The sequence below is a fragment of the Periplaneta americana genome, chromosome 11, assembly GCF_040183065.1.
Source record: "Periplaneta americana isolate PAMFEO1 chromosome 11, P.americana_PAMFEO1_priV1, whole genome shotgun sequence".
Classification (NCBI taxonomy): domain Eukaryota; kingdom Metazoa; phylum Arthropoda; class Insecta; order Blattodea; family Blattidae; genus Periplaneta; species Periplaneta americana.
Genome location: NC_091127.1, coordinates 67,076,316 through 67,100,975, shown reverse-complemented (window position 1 = coordinate 67,100,975; position 24,660 = coordinate 67,076,316).

Here is a 24,660-nt window from a genome sequence, read left to right as displayed (position 1 = left end):
CTTAACAAACCGATAACTACATTACCAACAAGTCTACCTTCTTTGTCGGGAGTCTCATCAATGGAAACCCAAATTGAACTATCTTTAATTTCATCTCTTATCTTCTGTATTGTCTCATCGTAGATGGATGGAGCATACGTCTTCCTAAGTGTTGACTCATCCGGGATTGTATGTTGAGTATATTTTTCAAGGAATTCCCTGAAGACCTTATTCTTTAGTTTGTAGAGAGGAATATCAGCAGAGATGAGAGAACGGCACAGGTCGATGTTAAACTCAGATCTTACATTCGATGTTGTTGGTTGTGTTAAAAACAATTGTCTCTGCTTGGAATTTAGTTGTTTGTTGGCCTGATGTTTACTAGTTGTAATGTGTTGTTGCACCAGGAACTTTTGTGTAGATGATACTGCACACTGACACAAATTACAAAATAATATTTTATTGTCAGTTGATAAACCATCTTCTTTAAATTCTGAAATGTAACTTGTTAGTTTTGATTTTAAATTGACTGAATGACGTACTTTTGGCATATTTACCGTCTTTATAGTATGATTTACGAAACTGAACCTATATGTACTCTGACTGGCATTTAACTGTTGAGCTGCACAACTGAAGTCTGTTAAAAATTTTTAATTAAATTAATACAGTTTTGTAACTTACTTTCCCATTGTTGATAGGACTGCTAATTTTCAAATAACTCTGATGTTAAAGGGATTACTGAACATGTGTTTAAATCTCTATTGTTGAAATGTATTTTTAAAAGTTAATGGAATTTTGTTTTGTTTTATTGTTAAACCTAATATAATATGGACTGTTTTATATGAAATATGGAAAATATATGGAAATTAACGAAAATATGTACTAAACTCTAAAATATGGAAAAATATGGAAAATAAAAGTAGGATTTTTCAACCCTACACATTGTGAAACATAAAGATAATGCAAAATATAAATTATATTAGCTTTATAAGTAAATATGTATTTACATATAAATCCTTTCCCTGGTTATAACACACTGCGCATGCTCAGTATTCCAAGTTAAGTTATAACACACTGTAGTTAAGCCACGTTTCCACTATTGCAACTGCGCAGGAATAATGAGAGGCAAACTACAGTTGCTAGATAAAACTGCAGATTCTCTTGCGCACATCTCGTTTCTATTTGCGCACATATTCATTTTGGATAAGTAAATATCATAAAGGAAGGGATGAAACAAGAATCATGATTGAGGAAGCGAGCTGGCCGAAATATCACTTTTTTTTTAATTACTCGGATGTCAAGATCAGATTTTGAAGTTAAATTACAATTGATTGGACCAAGAAGAATTTTTTTTTTCGTGAAGCAGTTTCAGCAATTACCACACTGACCATGTGTGTAAGGTTTTCAGCCACTGGCGACAGCGTTCCATATTTTAGATTTACTTTCAAATTGTCAGGTCCTACTCTTTCACACTATAAAATAAATTTTCCCGACGATTGTGAAGACTCTCTAAACTCAAGTAAAAGTAAGATTTTGTACTAAATTAAGTTATTGTGAAACATACCAATAAACAAAAATAAATAAGGCAATAGAATAAAAGTTTTTTTTTTCTGCAATCAAGCTCCTTTTTTATCTGGTTAAAATTATTTATGATTAATTGGATTATCGGGACAGAGTATAATACGTAACGGTAGGGATAGGAGGGCAAATAAGCCAGTACTTACTTATAAATATCTTTTAAGGAACCTGGAGGTTCATTGCCGCCCTCACATAAGCCCGCCATCGATCTCTATCCTGTGCAAGATTAATACAGTCTCTATCATCATATCCCACCTCCCTCAAATCCATTTTAATATTATCCTCCCTCTACGTCTCGGCCTCCCCAAAAGTCTCTTTCCCTCTATATGCATTTCTAGATTCGCCCATACGTGCTACATGCCCTGCCCAACTCAAACGTCTGGATTTAATGTTCCTAATAATGTCAGGTGAAGAATATAATGCGTGCAGTTCTGCGTTGTGTAACTTTCTCCATTCTCCTGTAACTCTATCCCTCTTAGCCCCAAATATTTTCCTAAGAACCTTATTCTCAAACATCCTTAATCTCTGTTCTTCTCTCGAAGTGAGAGTCCAAGGTTCACAACCGTACAGAACAACGGGTAACATAACTATTTTTTAAATTCTAACTTTCAGTTTTTTTGAAAGCAGACTGGATGACAAAAGCTTCTCAACCAAATATTTTTGACATTTCCCCATATTTATTCTGCGTTTAATTTCGTCTCGAGTGTCATTTATATTTGTTACTCTTGCTCCAAGATATTTGAATTTTTTCACCTTTTTGAAGGATACATTTTGAATTTTTATATTTATATTTCGTAGAATGTTCTGGTCACGAGACATAATCTTATACATGGTCTTTTCGAGATTTACTTCCAAACCTATCTCTGTACTTGCTTCAAGTGAAATTAAAAATGAATGAATGAATGAATGAATGAATGAATGAATGAATGGATGGATGGATGGATGGATGGATGGATGGATGGATGGATTGATGGATGGATGGATGGATGGATGAATGGATGAATGAATAAATGAGTGAATATGTAAGTGAATGAATGAGTGAATAAGTAATTGAGTGAATAACTGAGTGAATAAGTGGATAAATAAAGAAATAAATCATTAAATAAATAAATGACTAAATAAACAACCGAATGAATAAGTGAATAAATGCTTGAATAAATAAATAAGTGAATAGTTAAGTGATTAAACAAATGAATAAATAAATAAGTGATCAAATAAATACATAAGGGATATATGCATATGAAAAAATAAATAATTCAGTGAATAACTAAATAAATAAATACATAAATAAGTAAATAAATTAACAATCAGACAGGTGTATACAGACAGACAGGCAGATCATTTCAAACACGTTACAAAGAACACATCAGCCATAATTAAGAAACAAAACACTTCCACATACGCAGAATACATCACAAACGCCAGCCACACCTACAGCAACATAAACAAAGACATGGACATTCTACATCTCCAACCAGAACATAATTTCAAATTCAATGCGATATATATAGGTTACTGCTTTCATCGCAAGTGATAGAAAAAGAAATCACTATTGTAAACACGATGTGATGAAAGATACAGTTTTTATTGTTTATTATATTTTTAACTTTTACTAACATGTCCCATTTTGATATTGAGCCCCTCATATCTTAATGTCGTCTATCACCTGATATCTTCTTCTATCCCGAACTCTTCTTCCGTTCACCATTCCTTCCAGTGCATCCTTCAGTAGGTAGTTTCTTCTCAGCCAGTGACCCAATAATAATAATAATAATAATAATAATAATAATAATAATAATAATGAGATAATTTAAATGTTTATTCTGTTATAACCATTAAACACTGAGAAGCTTGAAACAGCTATTGTTGTTAACAAGAAGTATTAGAAAAATATTTTCTTAGGCTATTCTAAAATTGGTTTGATGTCTGACGGTCCCTGACATTAATCGGTAAGAAATTTCAAAGTCGAGGAACAACCACAATAAAAGGAGATGAATATAAGGATGTTAGGTGGGAGGGAATGATTAGTATTGAGGAGAGTTGTGATCTTGTGTCTAGATCAGTAATGTCAACTGATGCCCACAGGAGCAAGCGCGCGCTTTAGAGCCCATGAGAGCCTGAGCGCTTTACAGCGGAAAGGAAAGAGACAGACGAAAGAGCTAGTATATGCCGCTTGGTCGAGGTATATACAGGGAAGGCCAGCACTGATTCAATGGATAAAGGGAAGAGAACTTGTTAAAACTGTATCCATGTTAATTTTTAGATTTGTTTGAGAAGTATAAGTGCATTATAAGAATGTAAATTTTAGTGCTCATTTTTCACAAGTTTGCTTTTTTATTCAAAAGGAATATTTCTCAACCTTTTTTTTTTACAGAAAAGTGAAATTTTCATATATGTTTGTTTAGTAGCCTTACAGGTACTAAAACAATGTTTTCGTAAATCTAATATGTCGTAAATACGTATTACTCAAGATAGTGTATTAAAATGTTTGAAAATATTCGCATGGAAAATGTTTGTAAGGAAATGAATTAACAAAGCAAATACTGTTACATTACAAACAAAAGATATGTGCCTATGTGTTGGTAAAACGTCAGCGCAGATTTCGAGAAAATTTAATATTCTAATAACAGAAAGTTGCGCACCAATATCACCTAAAAGCATAATGCGATAAGAGTTTTATTATGTAATATTAGTTACAGCTAAAACATATACTTAGGCAACTTTGATTTGTACTATAATATTGTTTTGATTACATTTATAAGGCTAAAGATACCATCAATAAAAATTTCAACTTATCATGTCATATTCAGTGTCTTTCTTTGAGATAACACTTTCTTTATGAATGATGTGTTTGCTTAGTACAGTATAGCTGTAGTTATTATGGAATTTGTGTGAATATTCCTCCTTTACTCTTTATTATGTTATTAACGTTTAAAACGCAACTGCAATATTAGGCTAAGAAATAGGTGTTAGTAGTTTTATTTTACAGACAACATAGAAAATAACAAACAGAAAGAAGCTATATAAAAATAACGACATAACATTTCACCTTCCGTTTGAAGTTTGTGCACCACTATTTTCTTAATCCAACACGCTGCTTATTCCTCCTATATATTTTCATGTACCGTAGTACATATGATATTTCCATGCAGATATTCTGCGTCATTATATGATGAAAGAGTGATGGAACGGAGAAAAATTCTCTCCGGCGCCGGGATTTGAACCCGGATTTTCAGCTCTACGTGCTGATGCTTTATCCACTAAGCCACGCCGGATACAACCCCGACGCCGTTTAGAATCGTCTCAGATTAAGCTCCATCTCTTGGGTTCCCTCTAGTGGCCGCCCTCTCCACTACGTCATAGATGTCTATGAACGCAGGACCGAAGTCCATACATGTGTTGAGGTGCACTCGAATGAGTGCCGGAGCGCCGGAGAGAATTTTTCTCCGTTCCATCACTCTTTCATCATATGATGACGCAGAATATCTGCATGGAAATATCATATGTACTCGGTACATCAAAATATATATGATATGCGTAATAAATCACTTTGTGATTTAAGACGGCGCCCATACCGTCGGATCCCGGCCAACCAGTCACTCATTCGAGTGCACCTCAACACATGTATGGACTTCGGTCCTGCGTTCATAGACATCTATGACGTAGTGGAGAGGGCGGCCACTAGAGGGAACCCAAGAGATGGAGCTTAATCTGAGACGATTCTAAACGGCGTCGGGGTTGTATCCGGCGTGGCTTAGTGGATAAAGCATCAGCACGTAGAGCTGAAAATCCGGGTTCAAATCCCGGCGCCGGAGAGAATTTTTCTCCGTTCCATCACTCTTTCATCATTATTCCTCCTAGCACACCTAGCGCTTAATGCTCGCGCACGACGTCAAGGTCAGAAAAATGCGCTTGCTTTGACATCACTGGTCTAGATTATGATGGGTGGATAAAGAGGGTAGAGAGACAGGCCCTCAGGAAATAGGCCCTCAACAGGCATTTGTAAGACATTGCGATAATGATAACGTTGAGAGTCTTCTATGAGGAATGTGGAGACTTTCAGATCGTGTTGCTGTCTAAGAATTTGGAAGCGGTGTACTGTTATATTGAACATAGCCTAGGCCTAACTGTCATCTTACTCGTACGTGCATCCCGTGGTCTGTTTAGTGGAGCCTGTCCCAGCAGAGACCCAAGGAACAGGACCGCATACAATAACGTCTTCCCTCAGATGGGTTCATGAACTCTACTAGACTTTTTTTTTTCTATCGTATTTTGTCTTCACTTCCGCACAAGATGCTGAGGCGACAAGAGAAGGCAAGCACCTTTTTATCCACCCCCACTATTTACTCCCCGCCGTCATCCCTTGCAACATCCATTCCAACCCCTTCCTTCTTCTTATTTTGTCATCTCAGTTCTTTTGTGTTGAAGAAGGGTGGCAAGGAGAGACAATTTTACGGCAGTAAATGCAATTACGAGGCCTGACTCTGAACTTCACAGGTCGCCCGTTTTAGACTTCGCAGTTCTATCACTTTGGAAAGTGCTACACTGGTGGTCCGTTTGCCTAATTTTTTCCCTTTTATCGTTTTTATTCGTTTTATATTAAACACTTTCTCGATACGAATACTGTCTATATATTTGAATAAAAATGATATATTTAGTATTTAAAGGATAATTACATTGACGGAAAATAATATAATCTGAACTAGAGTGCGTAGGATTCGATATAAATACCCCACCGTAAGAAAGGTTGTAGTCTCGACGTCATTTATTGTCTCATTAATTACACTGAACAACAAGAATTTTGCTCCGATTTAAAACAATGTGTCCCTTATGGTTTTATTTGCGCTGAATCCGAAAATGCATCTCTTTTCTTCGTATCACGTAAGGGTTTTAAGATATACTATAATATCACTTTTTCGATAAGCGATCTCCCAGGAAACATCTGGTACCAGTTGGGATTGTAAACAAAAAAAAAGCCAATGCATTTTATGAATTTATGACCTATTTCAGGGTTCTTATGGTTGTTGGTATGTCCTTTTGTACTTCTAATAAAGAAACAGATATTGATCCCCTCTATTCAGTAAATTTCATAATAGTTCAAAGTGAGGTCTACGCAATGAACAAACAAGAGTGCGGTTTTCAGTATTTGAAAGAAAAGTTTACCGGTTTGAGTGAAGGAAAATAAAAAGAGGTATTTTCATCGGTCCACAAATTCACAAAGTTATGGCTGACTCTTTGAGGGAAAACTTTCCGTTACATAAAAAATTACATGGCGCGCTTTCAAAGATGTTTGCTCAAATTTCCTTGGAAATTCTAGAGCAGACAACTACATCGAACTTGTGGGAACCATGTTAAGTGCTTATGAGAAAATGGGGTGTAATATGTCTCTCAAAATACACTTTTGCATTCCATTTCTTTCCTTCTAACCTTGGAACGGTAAGCGACGAGCATGGAGAAAGATTTCATCAAGAAATATCTGAAATGGAAAGGCGGTATAAAGGAAGATCATCATCCAGCATGCTTGCAGACTTGGCTGTTCGTTCCTTGTAAAAGACAGTCCCGAATCTAGTTATAAACGGAAATCATTCACAAAATTATTTAATTGCCAAGTTCAAATTTCGAGATTTCTGTTATTATATAAATGGAATATTTTCATTGTTCATACATCTTGATTACACAACTTTTAACATTATATCACTTCGGAATATATATTATATGCCTTTATAGTGTTAGCAAGAGAAAGAGATAGGCTCTAGTACATATTCCGAAATTATTGCTTTTTTTTTGTGTTTTAAACTATGTACCATCATTTTTGTATTCGGTACACATTTTTCAAGTATTAAGAGTCATTTTGAATCTCTAGTGTGTTGTAATTTTATCAATAGCATTGAAAATTAAAAAAAAAAAGTTTTTTTTTTCATAAAAAATTCAATTCACTTTCCCCGGAAAATTGTACGTGATGGAGCAATTTGGATTTTCAATTCACATTTAGGACACACATGTTAGTAATATTCACCTATATTTTATTTCGGAGCAAGACAAAAAGTAAAACTTTGTTGTTCAGTGTTATTATTAGCATCTAATATATTATTAGTAAATACAATTTGATATGAGAAAAATATTAAATAAAATACACAATCATTGTATGAATTGAAATATTGAAGTGTTAAACATTTATCAAAAGTGACTTGTCAACAAATTTTGTGAATCCTGTATAAGAAACTGTTGGTATAAAAAAAATTTGAAGGAAAATTGAAAACAGTATAGGCTATAAGGAGAGTTTTAGAAACATTGAAAAAAAGAGTCCAAGAAAATAATACTAAAATTCGGAAAACATTTTGGTTCACACTGGAAATAGAAGCCGCGAAAAAAGAAAAAAAGATGGAAAACTCAATCAATAATGTAGGAAGAATCAAACTCAACAGGAATGTTTAGAGTATGAATCTATTAGGAGCTATACGTAATAGAATAAGGGTTATTGAAAGAAGAGTATCGGAAAATTAAAACTAAAACTTTGCAAAGAGATTTTTGGACAAAGCATAACATGCTTGGAGTACTGTACGATTGGTACTTAAATAGTTCTTAAAATCAACATACATAAAGATAAATGAGTATAGGTCGACAAGATAGAAAAGAAACCTGACTGTGTTGCTATATTCACATGACCGAAGAGAGAGAAGACAACGTCACAGACAAGTAGTCCGTTAGGCCTTTAAGGCTGGTCCACAATAAACCGGGAACGGAAACGACAACGGGAACTAGAACGGAAATATTTTTAAAGCAAGTGTATTTAAATGTGAGTATTCACAATTAACGAGAAGCTTACCGATGCCCGGGAACGGGAACGTGAAAATTAATTGTGAATGCTCACATTTAAATACATTTATTTTAGCAATATTTTCGTTCTAGTTCTCGTTGTCGTTTCCGTTCCCGGTTTATTGTGGACCAGCCCTAACACTAGTACATGTCGCAGTCTGATCCTTACTGCGAGTTACATAGAATCGTCTATGTAGACTTTTTATTTATATGCAGTCTGTGATAGCTCGCATTGTCATTGATAACGACTGACATACAAGCCATCTAAGGCAGAACTTGTGTTTCTAGCCATTTCGTAAAATTGGAGGCGTTCATATCGTCATGACAGTCACCCGTCTTCTGCTTTGATGAGAAGATTAGCAGATAATTTTTAGAGACATTTTCTCCTCCTGCATGAGCTGTGATCAGTCTTGGTCTTTTACCAATAGTCGTTTTGTGGAGTAACGGTTAGTATGCCTGACAGTGAAAAGAGCGGGCCCCTATACCTGAGCTGGTTGGGACATGTTACCTGATTGAGATTGTTTCCTGGGTTTTCATCAATCCATTAAGAGCAAATGCTGGGTAGCTTTCGGTGCTGGACTCATTTCGCTGGTATTATCACCTTTATCTCACTCAAACTCAAGATAGCCTTAACAATTGAAAAAGCGTCTTAAAATAAACCAAATAGAAAAAAAAAAGACAACTGCCGCTATAGGCATTCATAATAATTCAGATTACACTTTGTGATCAACGTGTTTCAAAGTCTCTGATTTCAGTCCATATTTTTCATCTGTTCACATATTATTTACTGTTGTAAAATATTTCCTGTTGTTTTCTTCTTCATTAATTTTGTCTGAGAGAATAGAAAACACAGAACTTTCCCTTCAAATTTCATTTCGCAGGATTCCTAATAGTATAAGCCTAAAAAGCAGGATATTTATAGGGATTTCAAGCTTTTACGCGGGCGCAGAATAAGGGGCTAAAAAAGTAATAGGCCTATCCTGCTAAAAGCAAGAAATCTGGTCACCCAAATTTCTGTGAAAGAAGTCGTAGGTCTAAGAAAAGATATGATTTGTCTGGTCTTGCTGCTCCACGTGCAATAATAATAAGCTGAGGACGAGGAGGTGGAAATAGCCCTATATCATTGCGTCAGCAGACGCCCGCGCCCGGCTCTCTGGATAAGTCTTGCTTTGTCAAGGAAGAGCGATAATGGACGAAGGGATCATAACGTAATCTCGCTGAGCGGGCTGGTCTACTGCCCGCCCGATATTGGTCGATACAGCGTGTTCATATAAGCGTAGTTGGCTTCGTAACGTTTTCCGATATGCAAAGCACAGGCGCCCCGCTATGATTTGAAGACCGAAAGTAAACCATGTCGTCCAGTCTCTGCGCTTTTTGAAACTCTGGAAACACCTTTACTCACCCCACTGGCTTTGAAGTCTCATTTCATTCGTTTGAAGATAGAACAGCATGTAGCGCTTTCCATCTCGTCAACTTATGGCATCAAGTATTAACTCAGAGCATTGATCGTAGATCTATGTTGTGGGTTATCAAGTAGTTGTGTAATATACAAATCTATTCACTTCTTTTAATCTCATATTTTTAAGAAAGTTTGAACTAATGAAGTATATTAATTAATTATTAATTTTAAAGTATTTTTATTATAACTTTACTTGAAAAACTTTAATAAATCCAAATGTAAATTTGATTCTTTAAATAATATATCTCAACTACGACTTTCATGGGGCCATGGAAAAATAACACACAATTAAATCATATTGGTGATATATTATGAGAGCAAAAAATCTGAAAAATTCATGCAATAAGTTTCTATTATGCATTTCAGGACCGTATTATGAGTTTATCGATAAAGTTGTATATAGTCAGCAGGCTGTATTTTGTCCAACTAAATTCTTGAATTTTTTTTAAACCACTAGGAATGCCACAACAAAAAATTCAAATTTATTCCAAATATTCATTTAAATATATGATTCAGACTAAAGTTATCCCGAAATAAGCTTAGGCTCGTGCTGTGGTGCAGTCCAGATAGAGCAAAATTATGACTCATTTTACATTACCAAAATAATTCGATGATAATAATGTTTTTAAGTTGGTTATTTAACAACGCTGTATCAACTACTAGGTTATTTGGCGTCGATGAGATTGGTGATAGCGAGATGGTATTTGGCGAGATGAGGCCGAGGATTCGCCATAGATTACCTGGCGTTCACTTTACAGTTGGGGAAAAAACCCAATCAGGCAATCAACCCAAGCGGGGATCGAACCCGCGCCCGACCGCAACTTCAGACCGGCGGGCAAGCGCCTTAACCGACTGAGCCACGCCGGTGGCTAATAATAATAATAATAATAATAATAATAATAATAATAATAATAATGTCAATAAGGTACATATAATAGGTATAAAATCATTAAGCATGAGTTAACACAATTTCTATAAGCATATTGTAACCACTATCTTTGATATCCAGGGAACAGGGTGCAGGTGCAGGTGTTACGTGCTGTCTCTTCCCACTTTATAGGTCTCTTGGATATGGAACAACAAGTTTTGATGGAGAAATCATTGCAATAAGTGAAAGTCTCAGGAATCTTCTATGCCACATCAATAAATTTAAAAATGCAGTTATATTGTCAGATTCCAAATCAGCTATTCTATCAATAGTCTCCAAACACACACCTTCATCTCAATAATATTAATAATATTATAATAATAATATTAAATAATATTAATACTAATATTGGTGTACCGCAGGGTTCTATTTTAGGACCGATTTTATTCATTATTTATGTAAATGACTTACCCTATATAATTAATGGCAAATACATAAAGTCATATTTATATGCGGATGATCTTGCTATAACAATTACTGGATATGATAGATTGAAAATTATTAATGATCTTGATGCAATCAACCGAAAAATAGAAGATTGGTGTTCAGCTAATTCTCTTTGCTTAAACAAAGAGAAGATACAGAACTTAGAGTTTTCCTTAAACAATATAATCAATTGTAAAGAATCTTTCAAATTTTTAGGAGTGCATATACAATCTACACTTAAATGGGACTGTCATATTGACATATTATCTAAGAAACTCAACAAAGGTATTTTCATGTTAAGAAAATTAAAAACACATGTTAGTGTTGAAGTGCTAAAATCCGTATACTATGCTTATATCCATAGCCATCTGACGTAAGGAATAATAGTTTGGGGTAATGATCCTAAAATAAGAAAGTTATTGAAACTACAAAAGAGGGCAGTAAGAATAATTTGTAATGTTGATAACCGTACACATTGTAAACCTTTATTTCGGAGATTTGAAATTTTAGCTGTGCCGTCTTTGTATATTTTAAGTTGTTTAATTTATGTACAAACAAATATTAATAATTTTACTACAAATAGCTCAGTACATAGCTATTCTACAAGGCATAAAAATGATTTAAGAAAAGGACAATGTAACTACACTACTACTAATAGCAGCTTTGTAGAGATTTGTAAAAAGTTATATAATGTTTTACCCGGCAATATTAGACATTTAAGCTTGAGGCTTTTTAAGAAAGAAATTAAAAATAAATTAATAGACTTGTCATTATATAATATTGGTGAGTATTTTAACTCTATATAGTTGTATAACTTTTAGGGAGATTTGTCCATATGATATTATATAATGTAATTATTTCATTGTATGTAACTTATGAACTTATTGCTTACTTGTAAATCATGAAATTTTCCTATGCTGCATTGTACAGTCTTTGGAATGAAATGTTTGAAATAAAATAAAATAAAAACAGCAGAAATAACTAAAATGCTCTCTCAATTAATATCACTCAATAAAAGAATTGTATTCCAATGGATATCATCCCATTGTGGAATCCTGGTAAACGAGAATATGGATAATTTAGCAAAGAAGGGCAGCACTGCTACTTACAGACCTGTTACTAAATCTACGTATTGCTCTGTGAAAATATTTATTAAATCTACATACTTAGACTTCAACAAACAAAATTTGATAACACAATCCCAAGGGAAAAAAAGGAACTCTCTGCATCATAATCCACAGTTAATTCCCGATTTACCACGCAAATCGTCTGTAGCTGCATTTAGATTGGCAACAGGCCATGACTGTTTGGCCAATCATCTGCATAGAATTGGAATATATCAATCCCCTAACTGCCCATTGTGCAGTTCAAATCAAGAAATGGATTCGGAACACCTCAAAATCTGTGCTTCAGTGGCTGACCATGACAATATCTTTGAAAAATATTGGAGTGCAAGAGGTCAAATGACTTTATTGTCAAACGCCTGGCATTAGAAAACAACAACATATTGTAACCACTAATCAAAAGAGAGAAAAAAGCTCGAAGTCCACGAAGAAATTTATTGTGTCGCATGCAACAACCGCCGTATTCATAATATTTGATTTCGGTTTTTCTAACTGATAACTATAGAGCGTTCGGAGTTTATAAAATACAATTGGGTATACAGGGTGGAAGTTAAATAAACTTGCAAATTGAAAGGGTAGATAAAGCACACGAAAATGGATAGGAAACCTATATTACATTCTATGATTAAGTGCACGGTTAATTAAAAATTAAGTTTGAAGTTTCAGCAGTCCGGTAACATCGTCGTTAATATTTTGAAGTTTCAGCAGTCCGGTAACATCGTCGTTAATACACTATACTCGTGATACAGATGTAAGAGACAAACGAATTTAGTGAGTCTCCGTACGTAAGCTGCTGTCTACCAAGACGTTACCACTCGATCACTTCGTGCAATGGCTTGAATTTAGGTTCTTTTAAAATTAAATTTACACGAAAACCGCGCGCACTATTGAAATACGCCAGAGGGATAAATTATTCTTTATTAGATTTTCTATCGACATGAACAAAAATCACGATCCTGCTCGCAATAGTTACCGAATAAGAGATTGTTAAACATTTGGGAAAGTATATTTTCCTGAAAAAAGAATAAACTGTGAACTTTCCACAAATATGATATTATAGTTTTCTGTTACATACAATATGAGCTATTCGTTCTGGAAATCTGCTAGGCTATTTCATTTCCATCCTCCTATAGACGTAGTCTTAGCGTTCATCCCCTCTCTTTAATAATTTATTTACGTATTTTATAATGTAAGATATAATATAAGAAAAGTAAATACAGGGTGTTTAAAAATACGGGGCATAATTTCAGGTATGTATTTCCCACATGTAAACAATCAAAATAGTTCATTACAACATGTGTCCGGAAATGCTTTATTTCCGAGTTATGGCCTTCACAACATTGAAATTCACCTGTAATATTTAGATGTGAACAGTTGTGCTTGTCCTTAGTCTCGGAGAAAATGAGTTATTTGAATGAAATATTATGGAAGTGTAAGTGCCTACAGAATTCAGCATCTTTATTTCGAGAATAATTATTTGTAATGTAGAATTTATATAATACCTATGTTAATTATTTATCCCGCGCCGTGGCGTCGCGGTCTAAGGCATCCTGCCTAGGGCTCGCGCTACAGAATGCGCGCTGGTTCGAGTCCTCATGGGGGAAGAAATTTTCTCATGAAATTTCGGCCAGTGTATGGGACCGGTGCCCACCCAGCATTATGATGCATTTGGGGAGCTACGATAGGTAGCGAAATCCGGTTGCGAATGCCAGCTATAACGGCTGGGGGGACCATCGTGCTAACCACAGGATATCTCCATTCTGGTTGGATGATCGTCCACCTCTGCTTCGGCATGTGGGCGTGAGGCCAGCAGCCGGTTGGTCGGTCTAGGCCCTTCACGGGCTGTAGCGCCACGCATTATTATTATGTTAATTATTTAAAATGTAAACCCACCGAAGCTGCTTTCAAATAAAGGTATAGTTAAAGTGTTCATATTTGAAGCAATGCTTAGTTACATTATTTAGATTTACTTCTGTTACTTTATGTACATTAGAAAATATGTAAATAACTGATTTTAGTTATAATAAGGGAAGATGTCCACTAAGATGACGTCTGTATACTCAGTGATATTTTCTAAACTCCGAAAGCACTACAGAGTGAGACATTTTTGCAATACAAAATATGTACTGTACCAGAGAAAAGTAATTCCTGCAAGTTACTGTAACTTATTATAGCTATGAAATGTACACTGAGTACTGGACTGGACACTGTGAGATTTCTGTACCACTTGAAAGATCTGTCTATGAATATTACAACCACATGGAAAACTGAATTTGAGAAGAAATGTGATTTTACTAGATTTCTGCAATTCACGATTAAATTATAAGTTGACCCGATATCTCTGTCTGCTGTTTGTTTCTGTTGGTGGGAGGAGGTGTATTAGTCATCGATTTACTGGCCATATGATAAGTGGCGAATCATACATCACGAATGTATGACATAATGTAATTCATTGCAGTGAGTGTTGATAGTCGTCAGTCTCTATAGTTATGCAGTATCTTACAGTACAGCATACGGTTCGGTACAATTTAGAGCAGCGCATATTTGAAGGGTTCAGAGCCATAGTGGGCCAAGCGCCATAAATAAAAAGCGAAGAAAACAAGGGTTAAAATTAAGTTATTATTATAATTCAATGAAACATACAGCAGGCAATTATAAAGTATTGCATATTAAAACTATCTGACATATCAATCTTCATTAAACTATGGTATTTACTTGCTTTCTCCGTTTTTAATAAATGGCGCTTGGCCCACTATGGCTCTGAATCCTTCATTTATTTGCTATGTTTATGTGAAGTATAAAAGCTATTAAATGTGTCAAAGTAAGTTCGAATAGAAAGGAAGTTCATTGAATGCAATAATAAACGTGTTCGGTGATAATATAATTATCAGGAAATTTCAGCCTGCGAGATCACCTGATATCAATCCTTGTGGCTTTTGTTTGTGAATAAAAATGAAGGGGAAAGTATGTGAAAATAATCCTGATACAATAAAATAATTAAAATACAATATCAGGGCTAGGATAACCAGGATTACACTGCCTAAGCTTCAAAAAGTGTCCCAGAACGTACTGAAGAGTTGGAAATTGTGTTTGAATTGTGGTGGAGAGCATTTTAAGACACTCATGTAAAGATAGATGAGAGTATATTGATTTAATTTTCTATTGTTCATACACCGTCATGTCGACCTGAGTAGCATAGTCGATACAGAGCTGACTCGAGGTTTCGGGTTATATCCCGGCCCAGGTCGATGGCATTTAAGTGTGCTTAAATGCAACAGACTCATGTCAATAGATTTACTGGCATGTAAAAGAACTTTTGCGTGACAAATTTCCGGCACACCGGCGACGCTAAAATAACCTCGGCAGTTGCGAGCGAACCCTCCAGCACTCGCGCGGCGTACATTTGTAATCCACTGCTATTTATTACGTCATCACATCTTTGCTTTCAATGCTAATAGCGTAAAATTTTCAGTACCTTCCTATTATAGTTTAGCTCTGATGTCTGGGATATTTGGATGTAATTGTGACACTTATCTGTGTAGTAATACATAGAGCCTATATATTTTAAAGTGGATTACAATTAATTGTAATCCGCGCGAGTACTAACGCCAGTGTTTTTAACAGGTGGGGTTTGAAGAGCATATTTTTCATTTCCTTATTTGTAATTTGATTTATTCTTTTCAGTCGTTTTTCATACTTTTTTTTTTGCAGTGGCTATATTATCCTGCTTTATAAATAATCGCGTTGACATATTTGATAATACAGGACAATGACTTCTTCTCATATAAAACAGACATATATTTGAACCCAATAGTGACTTACATTTTAGGAGTAAGAAGTTATAATTCAAGAGCGTATTTTATAATAACTAAAAATTAAGCCAATATAAAAACAAAAATAACAATAAAGTTTTTAATTACTGTAGAATGTTTACATCACAATACCACTCATTACACTGACATCACTGATATAAATATTAAAGTTGGAATAGGTACGCTGCTATTATCACAGTTTAATAGAATCAATGAAGTAATGTTACTATTATACAGAGTGTTAAAAAAAAGTATCCAATATTTTAGGAGGTGATAGTATGCATCCAAACAAGAAAAAACTCTAATAAACGTGGGTCCTACAACACATAGTCTACTTTCTGAGATCTGAAAACTTGTTCATAAGAGGTGCTCTATGTGACGTCCATTTATGGCAATCATTTTTCTGCCCTACAATACAGCAGACTACCAGATAACCATACCGTAGTTGACACCCTTGGCATGGAATGCTGAAAAGAAAAGTTTTGTTGCGGATATGAGCAGGGTTCAGCAGAGATGGTGTTGTGAATTTTCGTAATCAGCATGTGTGTGCTGATGAAAATTCCCATGCACTTAAAGAAACAAGGCATCAGCATCGATTCTCAATCAACGTTTCGACAGGCGTTCTTGGCGATAGATTAAGGGCCATACGTGTTACCACAGAGATTAACTGGGGCTCGTTATCAGGACTTTCTAATTAATGTATTGCCTACCTTGCTGGAGTATGTGCCATGTCAGCAATGACTACAGATGTGGTTCATGCATGATGGCACACCAGCACATTTTCTCCGCAATGTGCGTGAACACCTGACGCTGACATTTTAGGACCGGTGGATTGATTGGGGAGGTCTCACACCTTGGCCTGCTCGTTCCACAAATCTAAACCCCCTAGACATTTGGTTATCAAGAACAACCAGGTCAGTTTCAAAGAGTGCGTGATTCCTTACGCCGAAGGGCAGAGGAATGCATTGCCATGAATGGACGTCACATTGAGCACCTCCTATGAACAAGTGTACAGATCTCAGAAAGTATGTGTTGTAGGATCCATGTTTATTACTTTTTTTCTTGTTTTGATGCATACTAGCATCACCTAAAATATTGGATACTTATTTTTAACACCCTGTATATGTACTGTACATGTGTTGTAAAATTACATATTCATATACGTAAAAAAGTTTATAGAAATGGATTACAAATGTAATCCGCGCGAGTATTGGTGTCAAAAATTATAGCACGAGCACTGAAGGGTTAAATAAACCATAATTAAAAAAAAGAAATTATACCGTTATCCAATGCTTTCTGCTCGCGGAACCTGCTTTCTTGCTTTCAGCGAAGTGTTCCATTGGCATAAGACTGTGACTTACAAATGGAGGGCTATATTATTTCATTGTCTAGTTTCAGTTTACACCATAAAAATCACCGAAACACCATTGTTACACTAACAATCTAGTGTGGTACTGAAATTGCTCGAAATATGAGAAAATTTAGCCGGAATAATTAATTTTCGCTGTCAAAATAGGAAATAATAATTGAAAATGTATATATAATAAATCTAAAGCCTATTATATATTTTTCAATATGAATAGAAATAAGAATTTCGGAAAGCGGAATGCAAGGGACATCAGCAGCAGTTCCAGGTCAGATGTCAATGCAGAAGCGAATTAAACAATGTGCATGGCCGCATAAATACAAAGACTGTTTGGTTTCGGTCCCGGATTGACGTCAGAGTTCAGTGCAAGTTGGATGCGCCCCACTACTACCCTGATGGAAACAAGCACTAATTAATATAACTTCGTCGTGGGATGAGTAATAGTAAATAGCGTCTGTTGTTATGGATACGCAGCGTAACCTGGAAACTGTTCGATCTTTGCCGAACCCTCCCTGCCATTCCGTGTGGTAGCTTGCAGAACGATGCGTGGATTATACTGTAGTTATAACAGTGACAATTCCTATAGCTAATCTCTGTCGAGGAGCTGCAGGAGATCACAAACTAGACGAGCAGTTCTACAAGCAAGGTTGACGGCATTTTTCATCTTACAACTTTCAGAACGACTTTGACATCCGCTCAGCCTCTTAAAAGGTATTCAGCGCCACTCCTTTTCCGTCGAAAGTGGGTTATTTTAGTGGAAAAAATAGTAATGTGATCTAATTATATGAATTAATTTATTAGCTTTCTATGTTCCATTAAGGGCTAAGGCCTCATAAGAAGGAGGGCTTGTTTAAGATTCTCACATGGTCAGCTAATCTACATTGGCCATATTCATGTTAATGCTGGTATCACTGACATACAAATCAAATTTGCATTCTCACTCACATTACATAAATACATTTTATGACAACCCTGATAATCAGGGAACGGATTTATATGGACTAAAAATATATGAAATATGTAAATATATATGTAGTTATTTTTACCAAAATATGGAATTAAATATGGATTTTTACCAAAATATGGAATTAAATATGGACTTAAAATTATAAAAAAATGACTATGTACGTTAAATATTGGTACATTTTAATCAAACTAAACAAAAAATATAATGGACGTACCTTATCTTCCAATGTAGTTTCAACAAAACACAATTTTTATTGTCTGTTACCATAACAATAGGTTACAAACATTTCTTTCAAGTGCTGAAAAGTGAATCTTCTTCTATTGTCTCTGAGGATAGATTTATACTGACTAAAAGAGCGTTCGACGTCACAAGAAGTAACTGGTACATAATTCAATTTCACAATGTCTGCTGGGGATAAGTCCAAGTTAATCTTCACTGTTGATTCACCACTCATCACAGCAACAACCTTTTGTAGTTCTTCATATCCAGGGTTTTTTGAAAGTACAGTGTCCACCTTAGCTCTTACTGCATCTGCAACTTTACCTCTACCACGATTCAGTTGTTCCACAGTACTATTTATAATTTCAAAACTTTCAGATAGTGAAAGGTGCCTATTTTGGAGACTTTTGAGCGTTTTTATGATGCATGAAAATGTATGCTGAATGTGAGCTAAGTCATTCTTCACACTTATGTCACAGGTAACTGTTTTCGCAGTATCAATTGAGACTGCATCTTCAGAGTCCAATGCAAGGAGAACATTGTTAATAGAGTCTATATGTTCGGCATAATATTCAACTGCTTCTAGCCATGTACCCCATCTAGTTAAAATTGGCTTTGGTGGCAATGGAATTTCAGGGTACATTTCTTTCAACACGTTAACTCTACTGGGAGCTTTGAGAAATACTTTTTTCACTGATGAAATCAACAAATCTACTTTAGGGAAATTGTCTCTGACCACTTCTGCCACACGATGAAATGCATGCGCCACACAAGTAAAATGAGTCAATTTAGGATATACAACAGATAATGCTTGTCCAGCTTTGACCATATAAGGGGCAGCATCGCTAATAAAGAATAACACATTATCGTACATAATACCCTTTGGCCACAGGATACCCATAGCTTCGTTGAACAGTTTAACTATAGTTTTGTTATTGCACTTTTCTAGAACATCACAATGTAAAAGAATTCGTTCAGAATATTGTTCACTTAACAAACCGATAACTACATTACCAACAAGTCTACCTTCTTTGTCGGGAGTCTCATCAATGGAAACCCAAATTGAACTATCTTTAATTTCATCTCTTATCTTCTGTATTGTCTCATCGTAGATGGATGGAGCATACGTCTTCCTAAGTGTTGACTCATCCGGGATTGTATGTTGAGTATATTTTTCAAGGAATTCCCTGAAGACCTTATTCTTTAGTTTGTAGAGAGGAATATCAGCAGAGATGAGAGAACGGCACAGGTCGATGTTAAACTCAGATCTTACATTCGATGTTGTTGGTTGTGTTAAAAACAATTGTCTCTGCTTGGAATTTAGTTGTTTGTTGGCCTGATGTTTACTAGTTGTAATGTGTTGTTGCACCAGGAACTTTTGTGTAGATGATACTGCACACTGACACAAATTACAAAATAATATTTTATTGTCAGTTGATAAACCATCTTCTTTAAATTCTGAAATGTAACTTGTTAGTTTTGATTTTAAATTGACTGAATGACGTACTTTTGGCATATTTACCGTCTTTATAGTATGATTTACAAAACTGAACCTATGTGTACTCTGACTGGCATTTAACTGTTGAGCTGCACAACTGAAGTCTGTTAAAAATTTTTAATTAAATTAATACAGTTTTGTAACTTACTTTCCCATTGTTGATAGGACTGCTAATTTTCAAATAACTCTGATGTTAAAGGGATTACTGAACATGTGTTTAAATCTCTATTGTTGAAATGTATTTTTAAAAGTTAATGGAATTTTGTTTTGTTTTATTGTTAAACCTAATATAATATGGACTGTTTTATATGAAATATGGAAAATATATGGAAATTAACGAAAATATGTACTAAACTCTAAAATATGGAAAAATATGGAAAATAAAAGTAGGATTTTTCAACCCTACACATTGTGAAACATAAAGATAATGCAAAATATAAATTATATTAGCTTTATAAGTAAATATGTATTTACATATAAATCCTTTCCCTGCTGATAATAATAGATCCACTATGCGGGTAAGGGTCGAGCCGTATCGGAAGTAAGTCGTAGCTGGTAGTTTATTAAGAACAACTGGATAATAGCCTACGCACGGTAGAGCAATGTCGATAGTCGACGTTATTCGCTGGCCACTAGTCACCGGGCCGTACTGAGCCGTGTCAAACAAAAGACAATTGAAATGGTGGTAGTAAAATTCGCGACTATATTCTTAAATAAATCACTCCATTAGTCAAGTGCAAGGTTTACAACGACGATGGTTTGAATGCACCAAAAGAAAATGGATATATAGTAAGAAGTTCAAGTAGGTTATGACAGCGAAATAAAGGAAAAAGAAGGCGTGTTTCACGGAATATCATTTAAATAACGGAAAGTAAATTTCCGGTCAATGTTCGCCAAAGCGTTAAATACGTAATTATGACCGCGTTGCAGTTTTATTTGTGGCCTAGAGAAAATACCTAGCCTTTTACGAAAAAAAAATACTTTTATGGGCCATGAAATTATTCACAGTGTCATAAAGGCCATGACCGACTAGAAACATCGATACCGAAGAGATAAACCCATTCGGCCGTGATGAAACAAAAGAAAATGCGAGAGAGATTTTACTTCGAGATAAAATGGACACATAATTTTAATGACTATACTGTTAGTAATTGGAGATCGCTTGTAAGATCTGTCTTAATCTCCTATGTAGAAATGTCGTCCAAACAAATTGGTGGTCCAGGGAAAAATCATAGATGAGAGTAACAGTGGTGCTATATCTCAGTAATGTTCAGAACGAAGGATGTAGAGAGAAAAAGTAACACATTTCTTCTTCTAACGACACCACAGACCAAAGTCTTATGTTGGCAACATTGTGTATTTGGTTAAATTTGGTCGTAACCGTAACGGCTACCGTGTTAATTCTCCAGTTTAGTGGTTTGTTGTCATCAGTTTGTGGTTAAATTACAGGCTTACCAACTTTAACTTCACCGCGTAACCTCCAAAGTATAGGTTAAAGTGTACAATTAAAGGCGATCCTCGAGTCTTTTCTTTGCGTTAAAGACGAGTATTTTCCCTGGACCAATGGTGCTGTAAATTTGTGAATAGGGGAAGAATATTTTCCAAAAGGACGAATATTTCTCCTGTACCAAAAATACTATACAAATGAAATAAAAATTAGTATTTTACCGTAGACCAAATAAATAAAAATGGAGTATTTTCCCTCTAAGTAATTAGCAGCACTGTACGCGTACGAAGGCTATGGTGCTGGTTACTTTAGAGCAGGGATGTCAAACATGCGCTCCCTAGAGCACAAACATTGCTATTCATACTTCCTTCACCAACTGTCCGCGACTCTATTTTCATTCTGTTTAGTCAGTAGTTACCTGCAGAACGTGGACAGTCAGTGGCGAACAGTTTACAGAACATTTGAAAATGCCACTGCTCTAATGTAACAGAATACAACTTCAGTAAGGAATGGGAATATGGTTATTCTGCTGTTGAAGGAGATAATAAAACAAGTTGTCTATTATGTTGCGTTCAAAGACGTTATTTCAATGCTACCCATAGTAAAGATTAGGGGAGAAAACAAATTGTTTTTTGTTTTTTATTTGGGATTATTTGATTTCATAAATGACAAAATGGTTAAACGATTCATTTCCAACAGTTTCATAAAAACATTAGGGAAAAGTAGTCGAGATGTATATACTAGTTATTTGCAATAGAAATGTATTTTAACTGAAAAATATTGCAGGTCGTATAATAATTGCAATGTTTCGATCGACATATTATTGTGAACAGTATTTTCTTTTAATGAATCAGTGTAGCCTAAACCAGCTGCACGCTTGACGTCAAGTGACTGTCATCTTATCTTTGCTCTACGTCTATACGAGTATGCTAATATAATCCAGCCGAGTATTGATACATTAATGGAAAACAAGAGGTGTCTGCGATCAGTTAATTACTAAATAGATGAATGTTCAATAGTTTGTGCGTGGACTTATCAATTTTATCCTAATTTATGTTTAGAATGGTGATTGTTTTTACAACATGAGTTTATGTAGGCCTACTACCAGCCACTGAAGCAAGTTTGAGATTGAGGGCGATGCATGGACTTCAAAGGCCTAGAGCGTATTCCGAATCTCACCGATGGCATCACGGTGTTCCGAAGTCCACCGATGACGTCATTGATGCTCCACCGGTGTCCCACCGGTGCCATCAACTTGCAGAGGTGGTGGCAGTCTCCATCAGCCGCCATCAGTGAATCTGATTGGTTCTTGTATAGGGCGGGAATTAGCAGACGAATAACATCGTGCACTGTTGTGTCATGGCGGTGTGTTCTGCTTTAGTTCTGCTGTATTGTTTGTAAAGAGCACAACGTAAAAACAATATGTTAAGGGAACGCATAGGTGAAGTTACTAAATCTTACAGTTTTCATTTTTTTTTCTCAAAGACCAAGACACCAGAATAAAATTATGTGACACGTTTCCTTATTAAGATGATATAAAAGGCAGGAATTTTTTTCAACGTGATTTTCTTCAATTTTCGACGTGTGGAACCATTTATATATTAATTAATTAAATTAAATGGTTCCACACGTCGAAAATTAAAGAAAATCACGTTGAAAAATATTCCTGCCATTTATTTCATCTTAATAAGGAAACGTGTTACATAATTTTATTCTAGTGTCCTTGGTCTTTGAGAAAAAAAATGAAAACTGTAAGATTTAGTAATTTCACCTATGCGTTCCCTTACTGGCTTATGAGCGAACATGTAAACGGACCCGTTATTACTACCGGTTCAAGAAATAAATTGTTTATGCTATCTTTTCTTTGAACGAGATGGGAGTACGAAAATTTCGCAAAATTTTGCTAGCGTAGCACAGACAACAACTTGTACAGTCGCCATGACAGCCATCGATCCTTCCAGCAGTTTTGTTCCTTATTTCGCTGCAACGTGACGTCATTGATGCTACCGGACCGGTGAGATTCGGAATACGCTGCTAGCCAAAGAGAGCGCGGACTCTAATCGCGGACCCGGCGGACCGTCCGCCGCGAACTCTGTATTAGGCTACGTTGATTGTATCATTCTAGTGAAACAGCACCCGGCCTAACGCCGCGGTCTAGTCTGGTTCGCGGCGGACTGATTGGGAGTTGTGTTTTTCCACAGAGTTCGCGGCGGACCTCTCGTAAAAATGACCGATGAAACGGAAAAATTAATTGAACTTGTGCGGGAATATGTCCATTTATATGAAATGCGGCATCCAGACTATAAAAATGTGGTGGAAAATAGTGAATCATGGAAAGAAATTGCAGAGAAACTCCATCAGACCAGTAAGTTTAATGTATTTATTATTTTGCAAAACTGTGTATTAGATCAACGTAGTTGACCTCACAACTATTCATAGCTACCTATAGCTGAAATCATTAGGGGTAGTTGAAGTAATTAACAAAATGGTTTCGTACAGCACGGGCGGTATTACTCGATCTATCTCTCAATCGACCTACTGTATTTGAAAAAGCATGGGCGTGTTGATTCATGACTGTGTTATCTTAGTCTAGTGATGTCAACTGAAGCCCATAGGAGCAAGTGCGCGCTTCAGAACTCAGGAGAGCCTGAGCGCTTTACAGCGGAAAGAAAAGAGACAGACAAAAGATTAATTTTTATTTTCTTGGGTTATTTTACGACGCTGTATCAACATCTAGGTTATTTAGCGTCTGAATGATATGAAGGTGATTGCCGGTGAAATGAGTCCGGAGTCCAGCAGATGAAAGAGGTATTATTATTATTATTATTATTATTATTATTATTATTATAGCTATTTCTTACCAATGTTTATTATTGTCACACTAACATTACTTATCCAACTTTCATTATTTACTTTCATGTTGTTTTATGGTCTAGATATTAATGTAATAACTATGTAAGCAATTGTATTCAGTTAGAATTAGAGTCTGGCTGGGCGGAAGAGAAGGCCTACTGGCCTTAGCTCTGCCAGATTAAATAAATAAA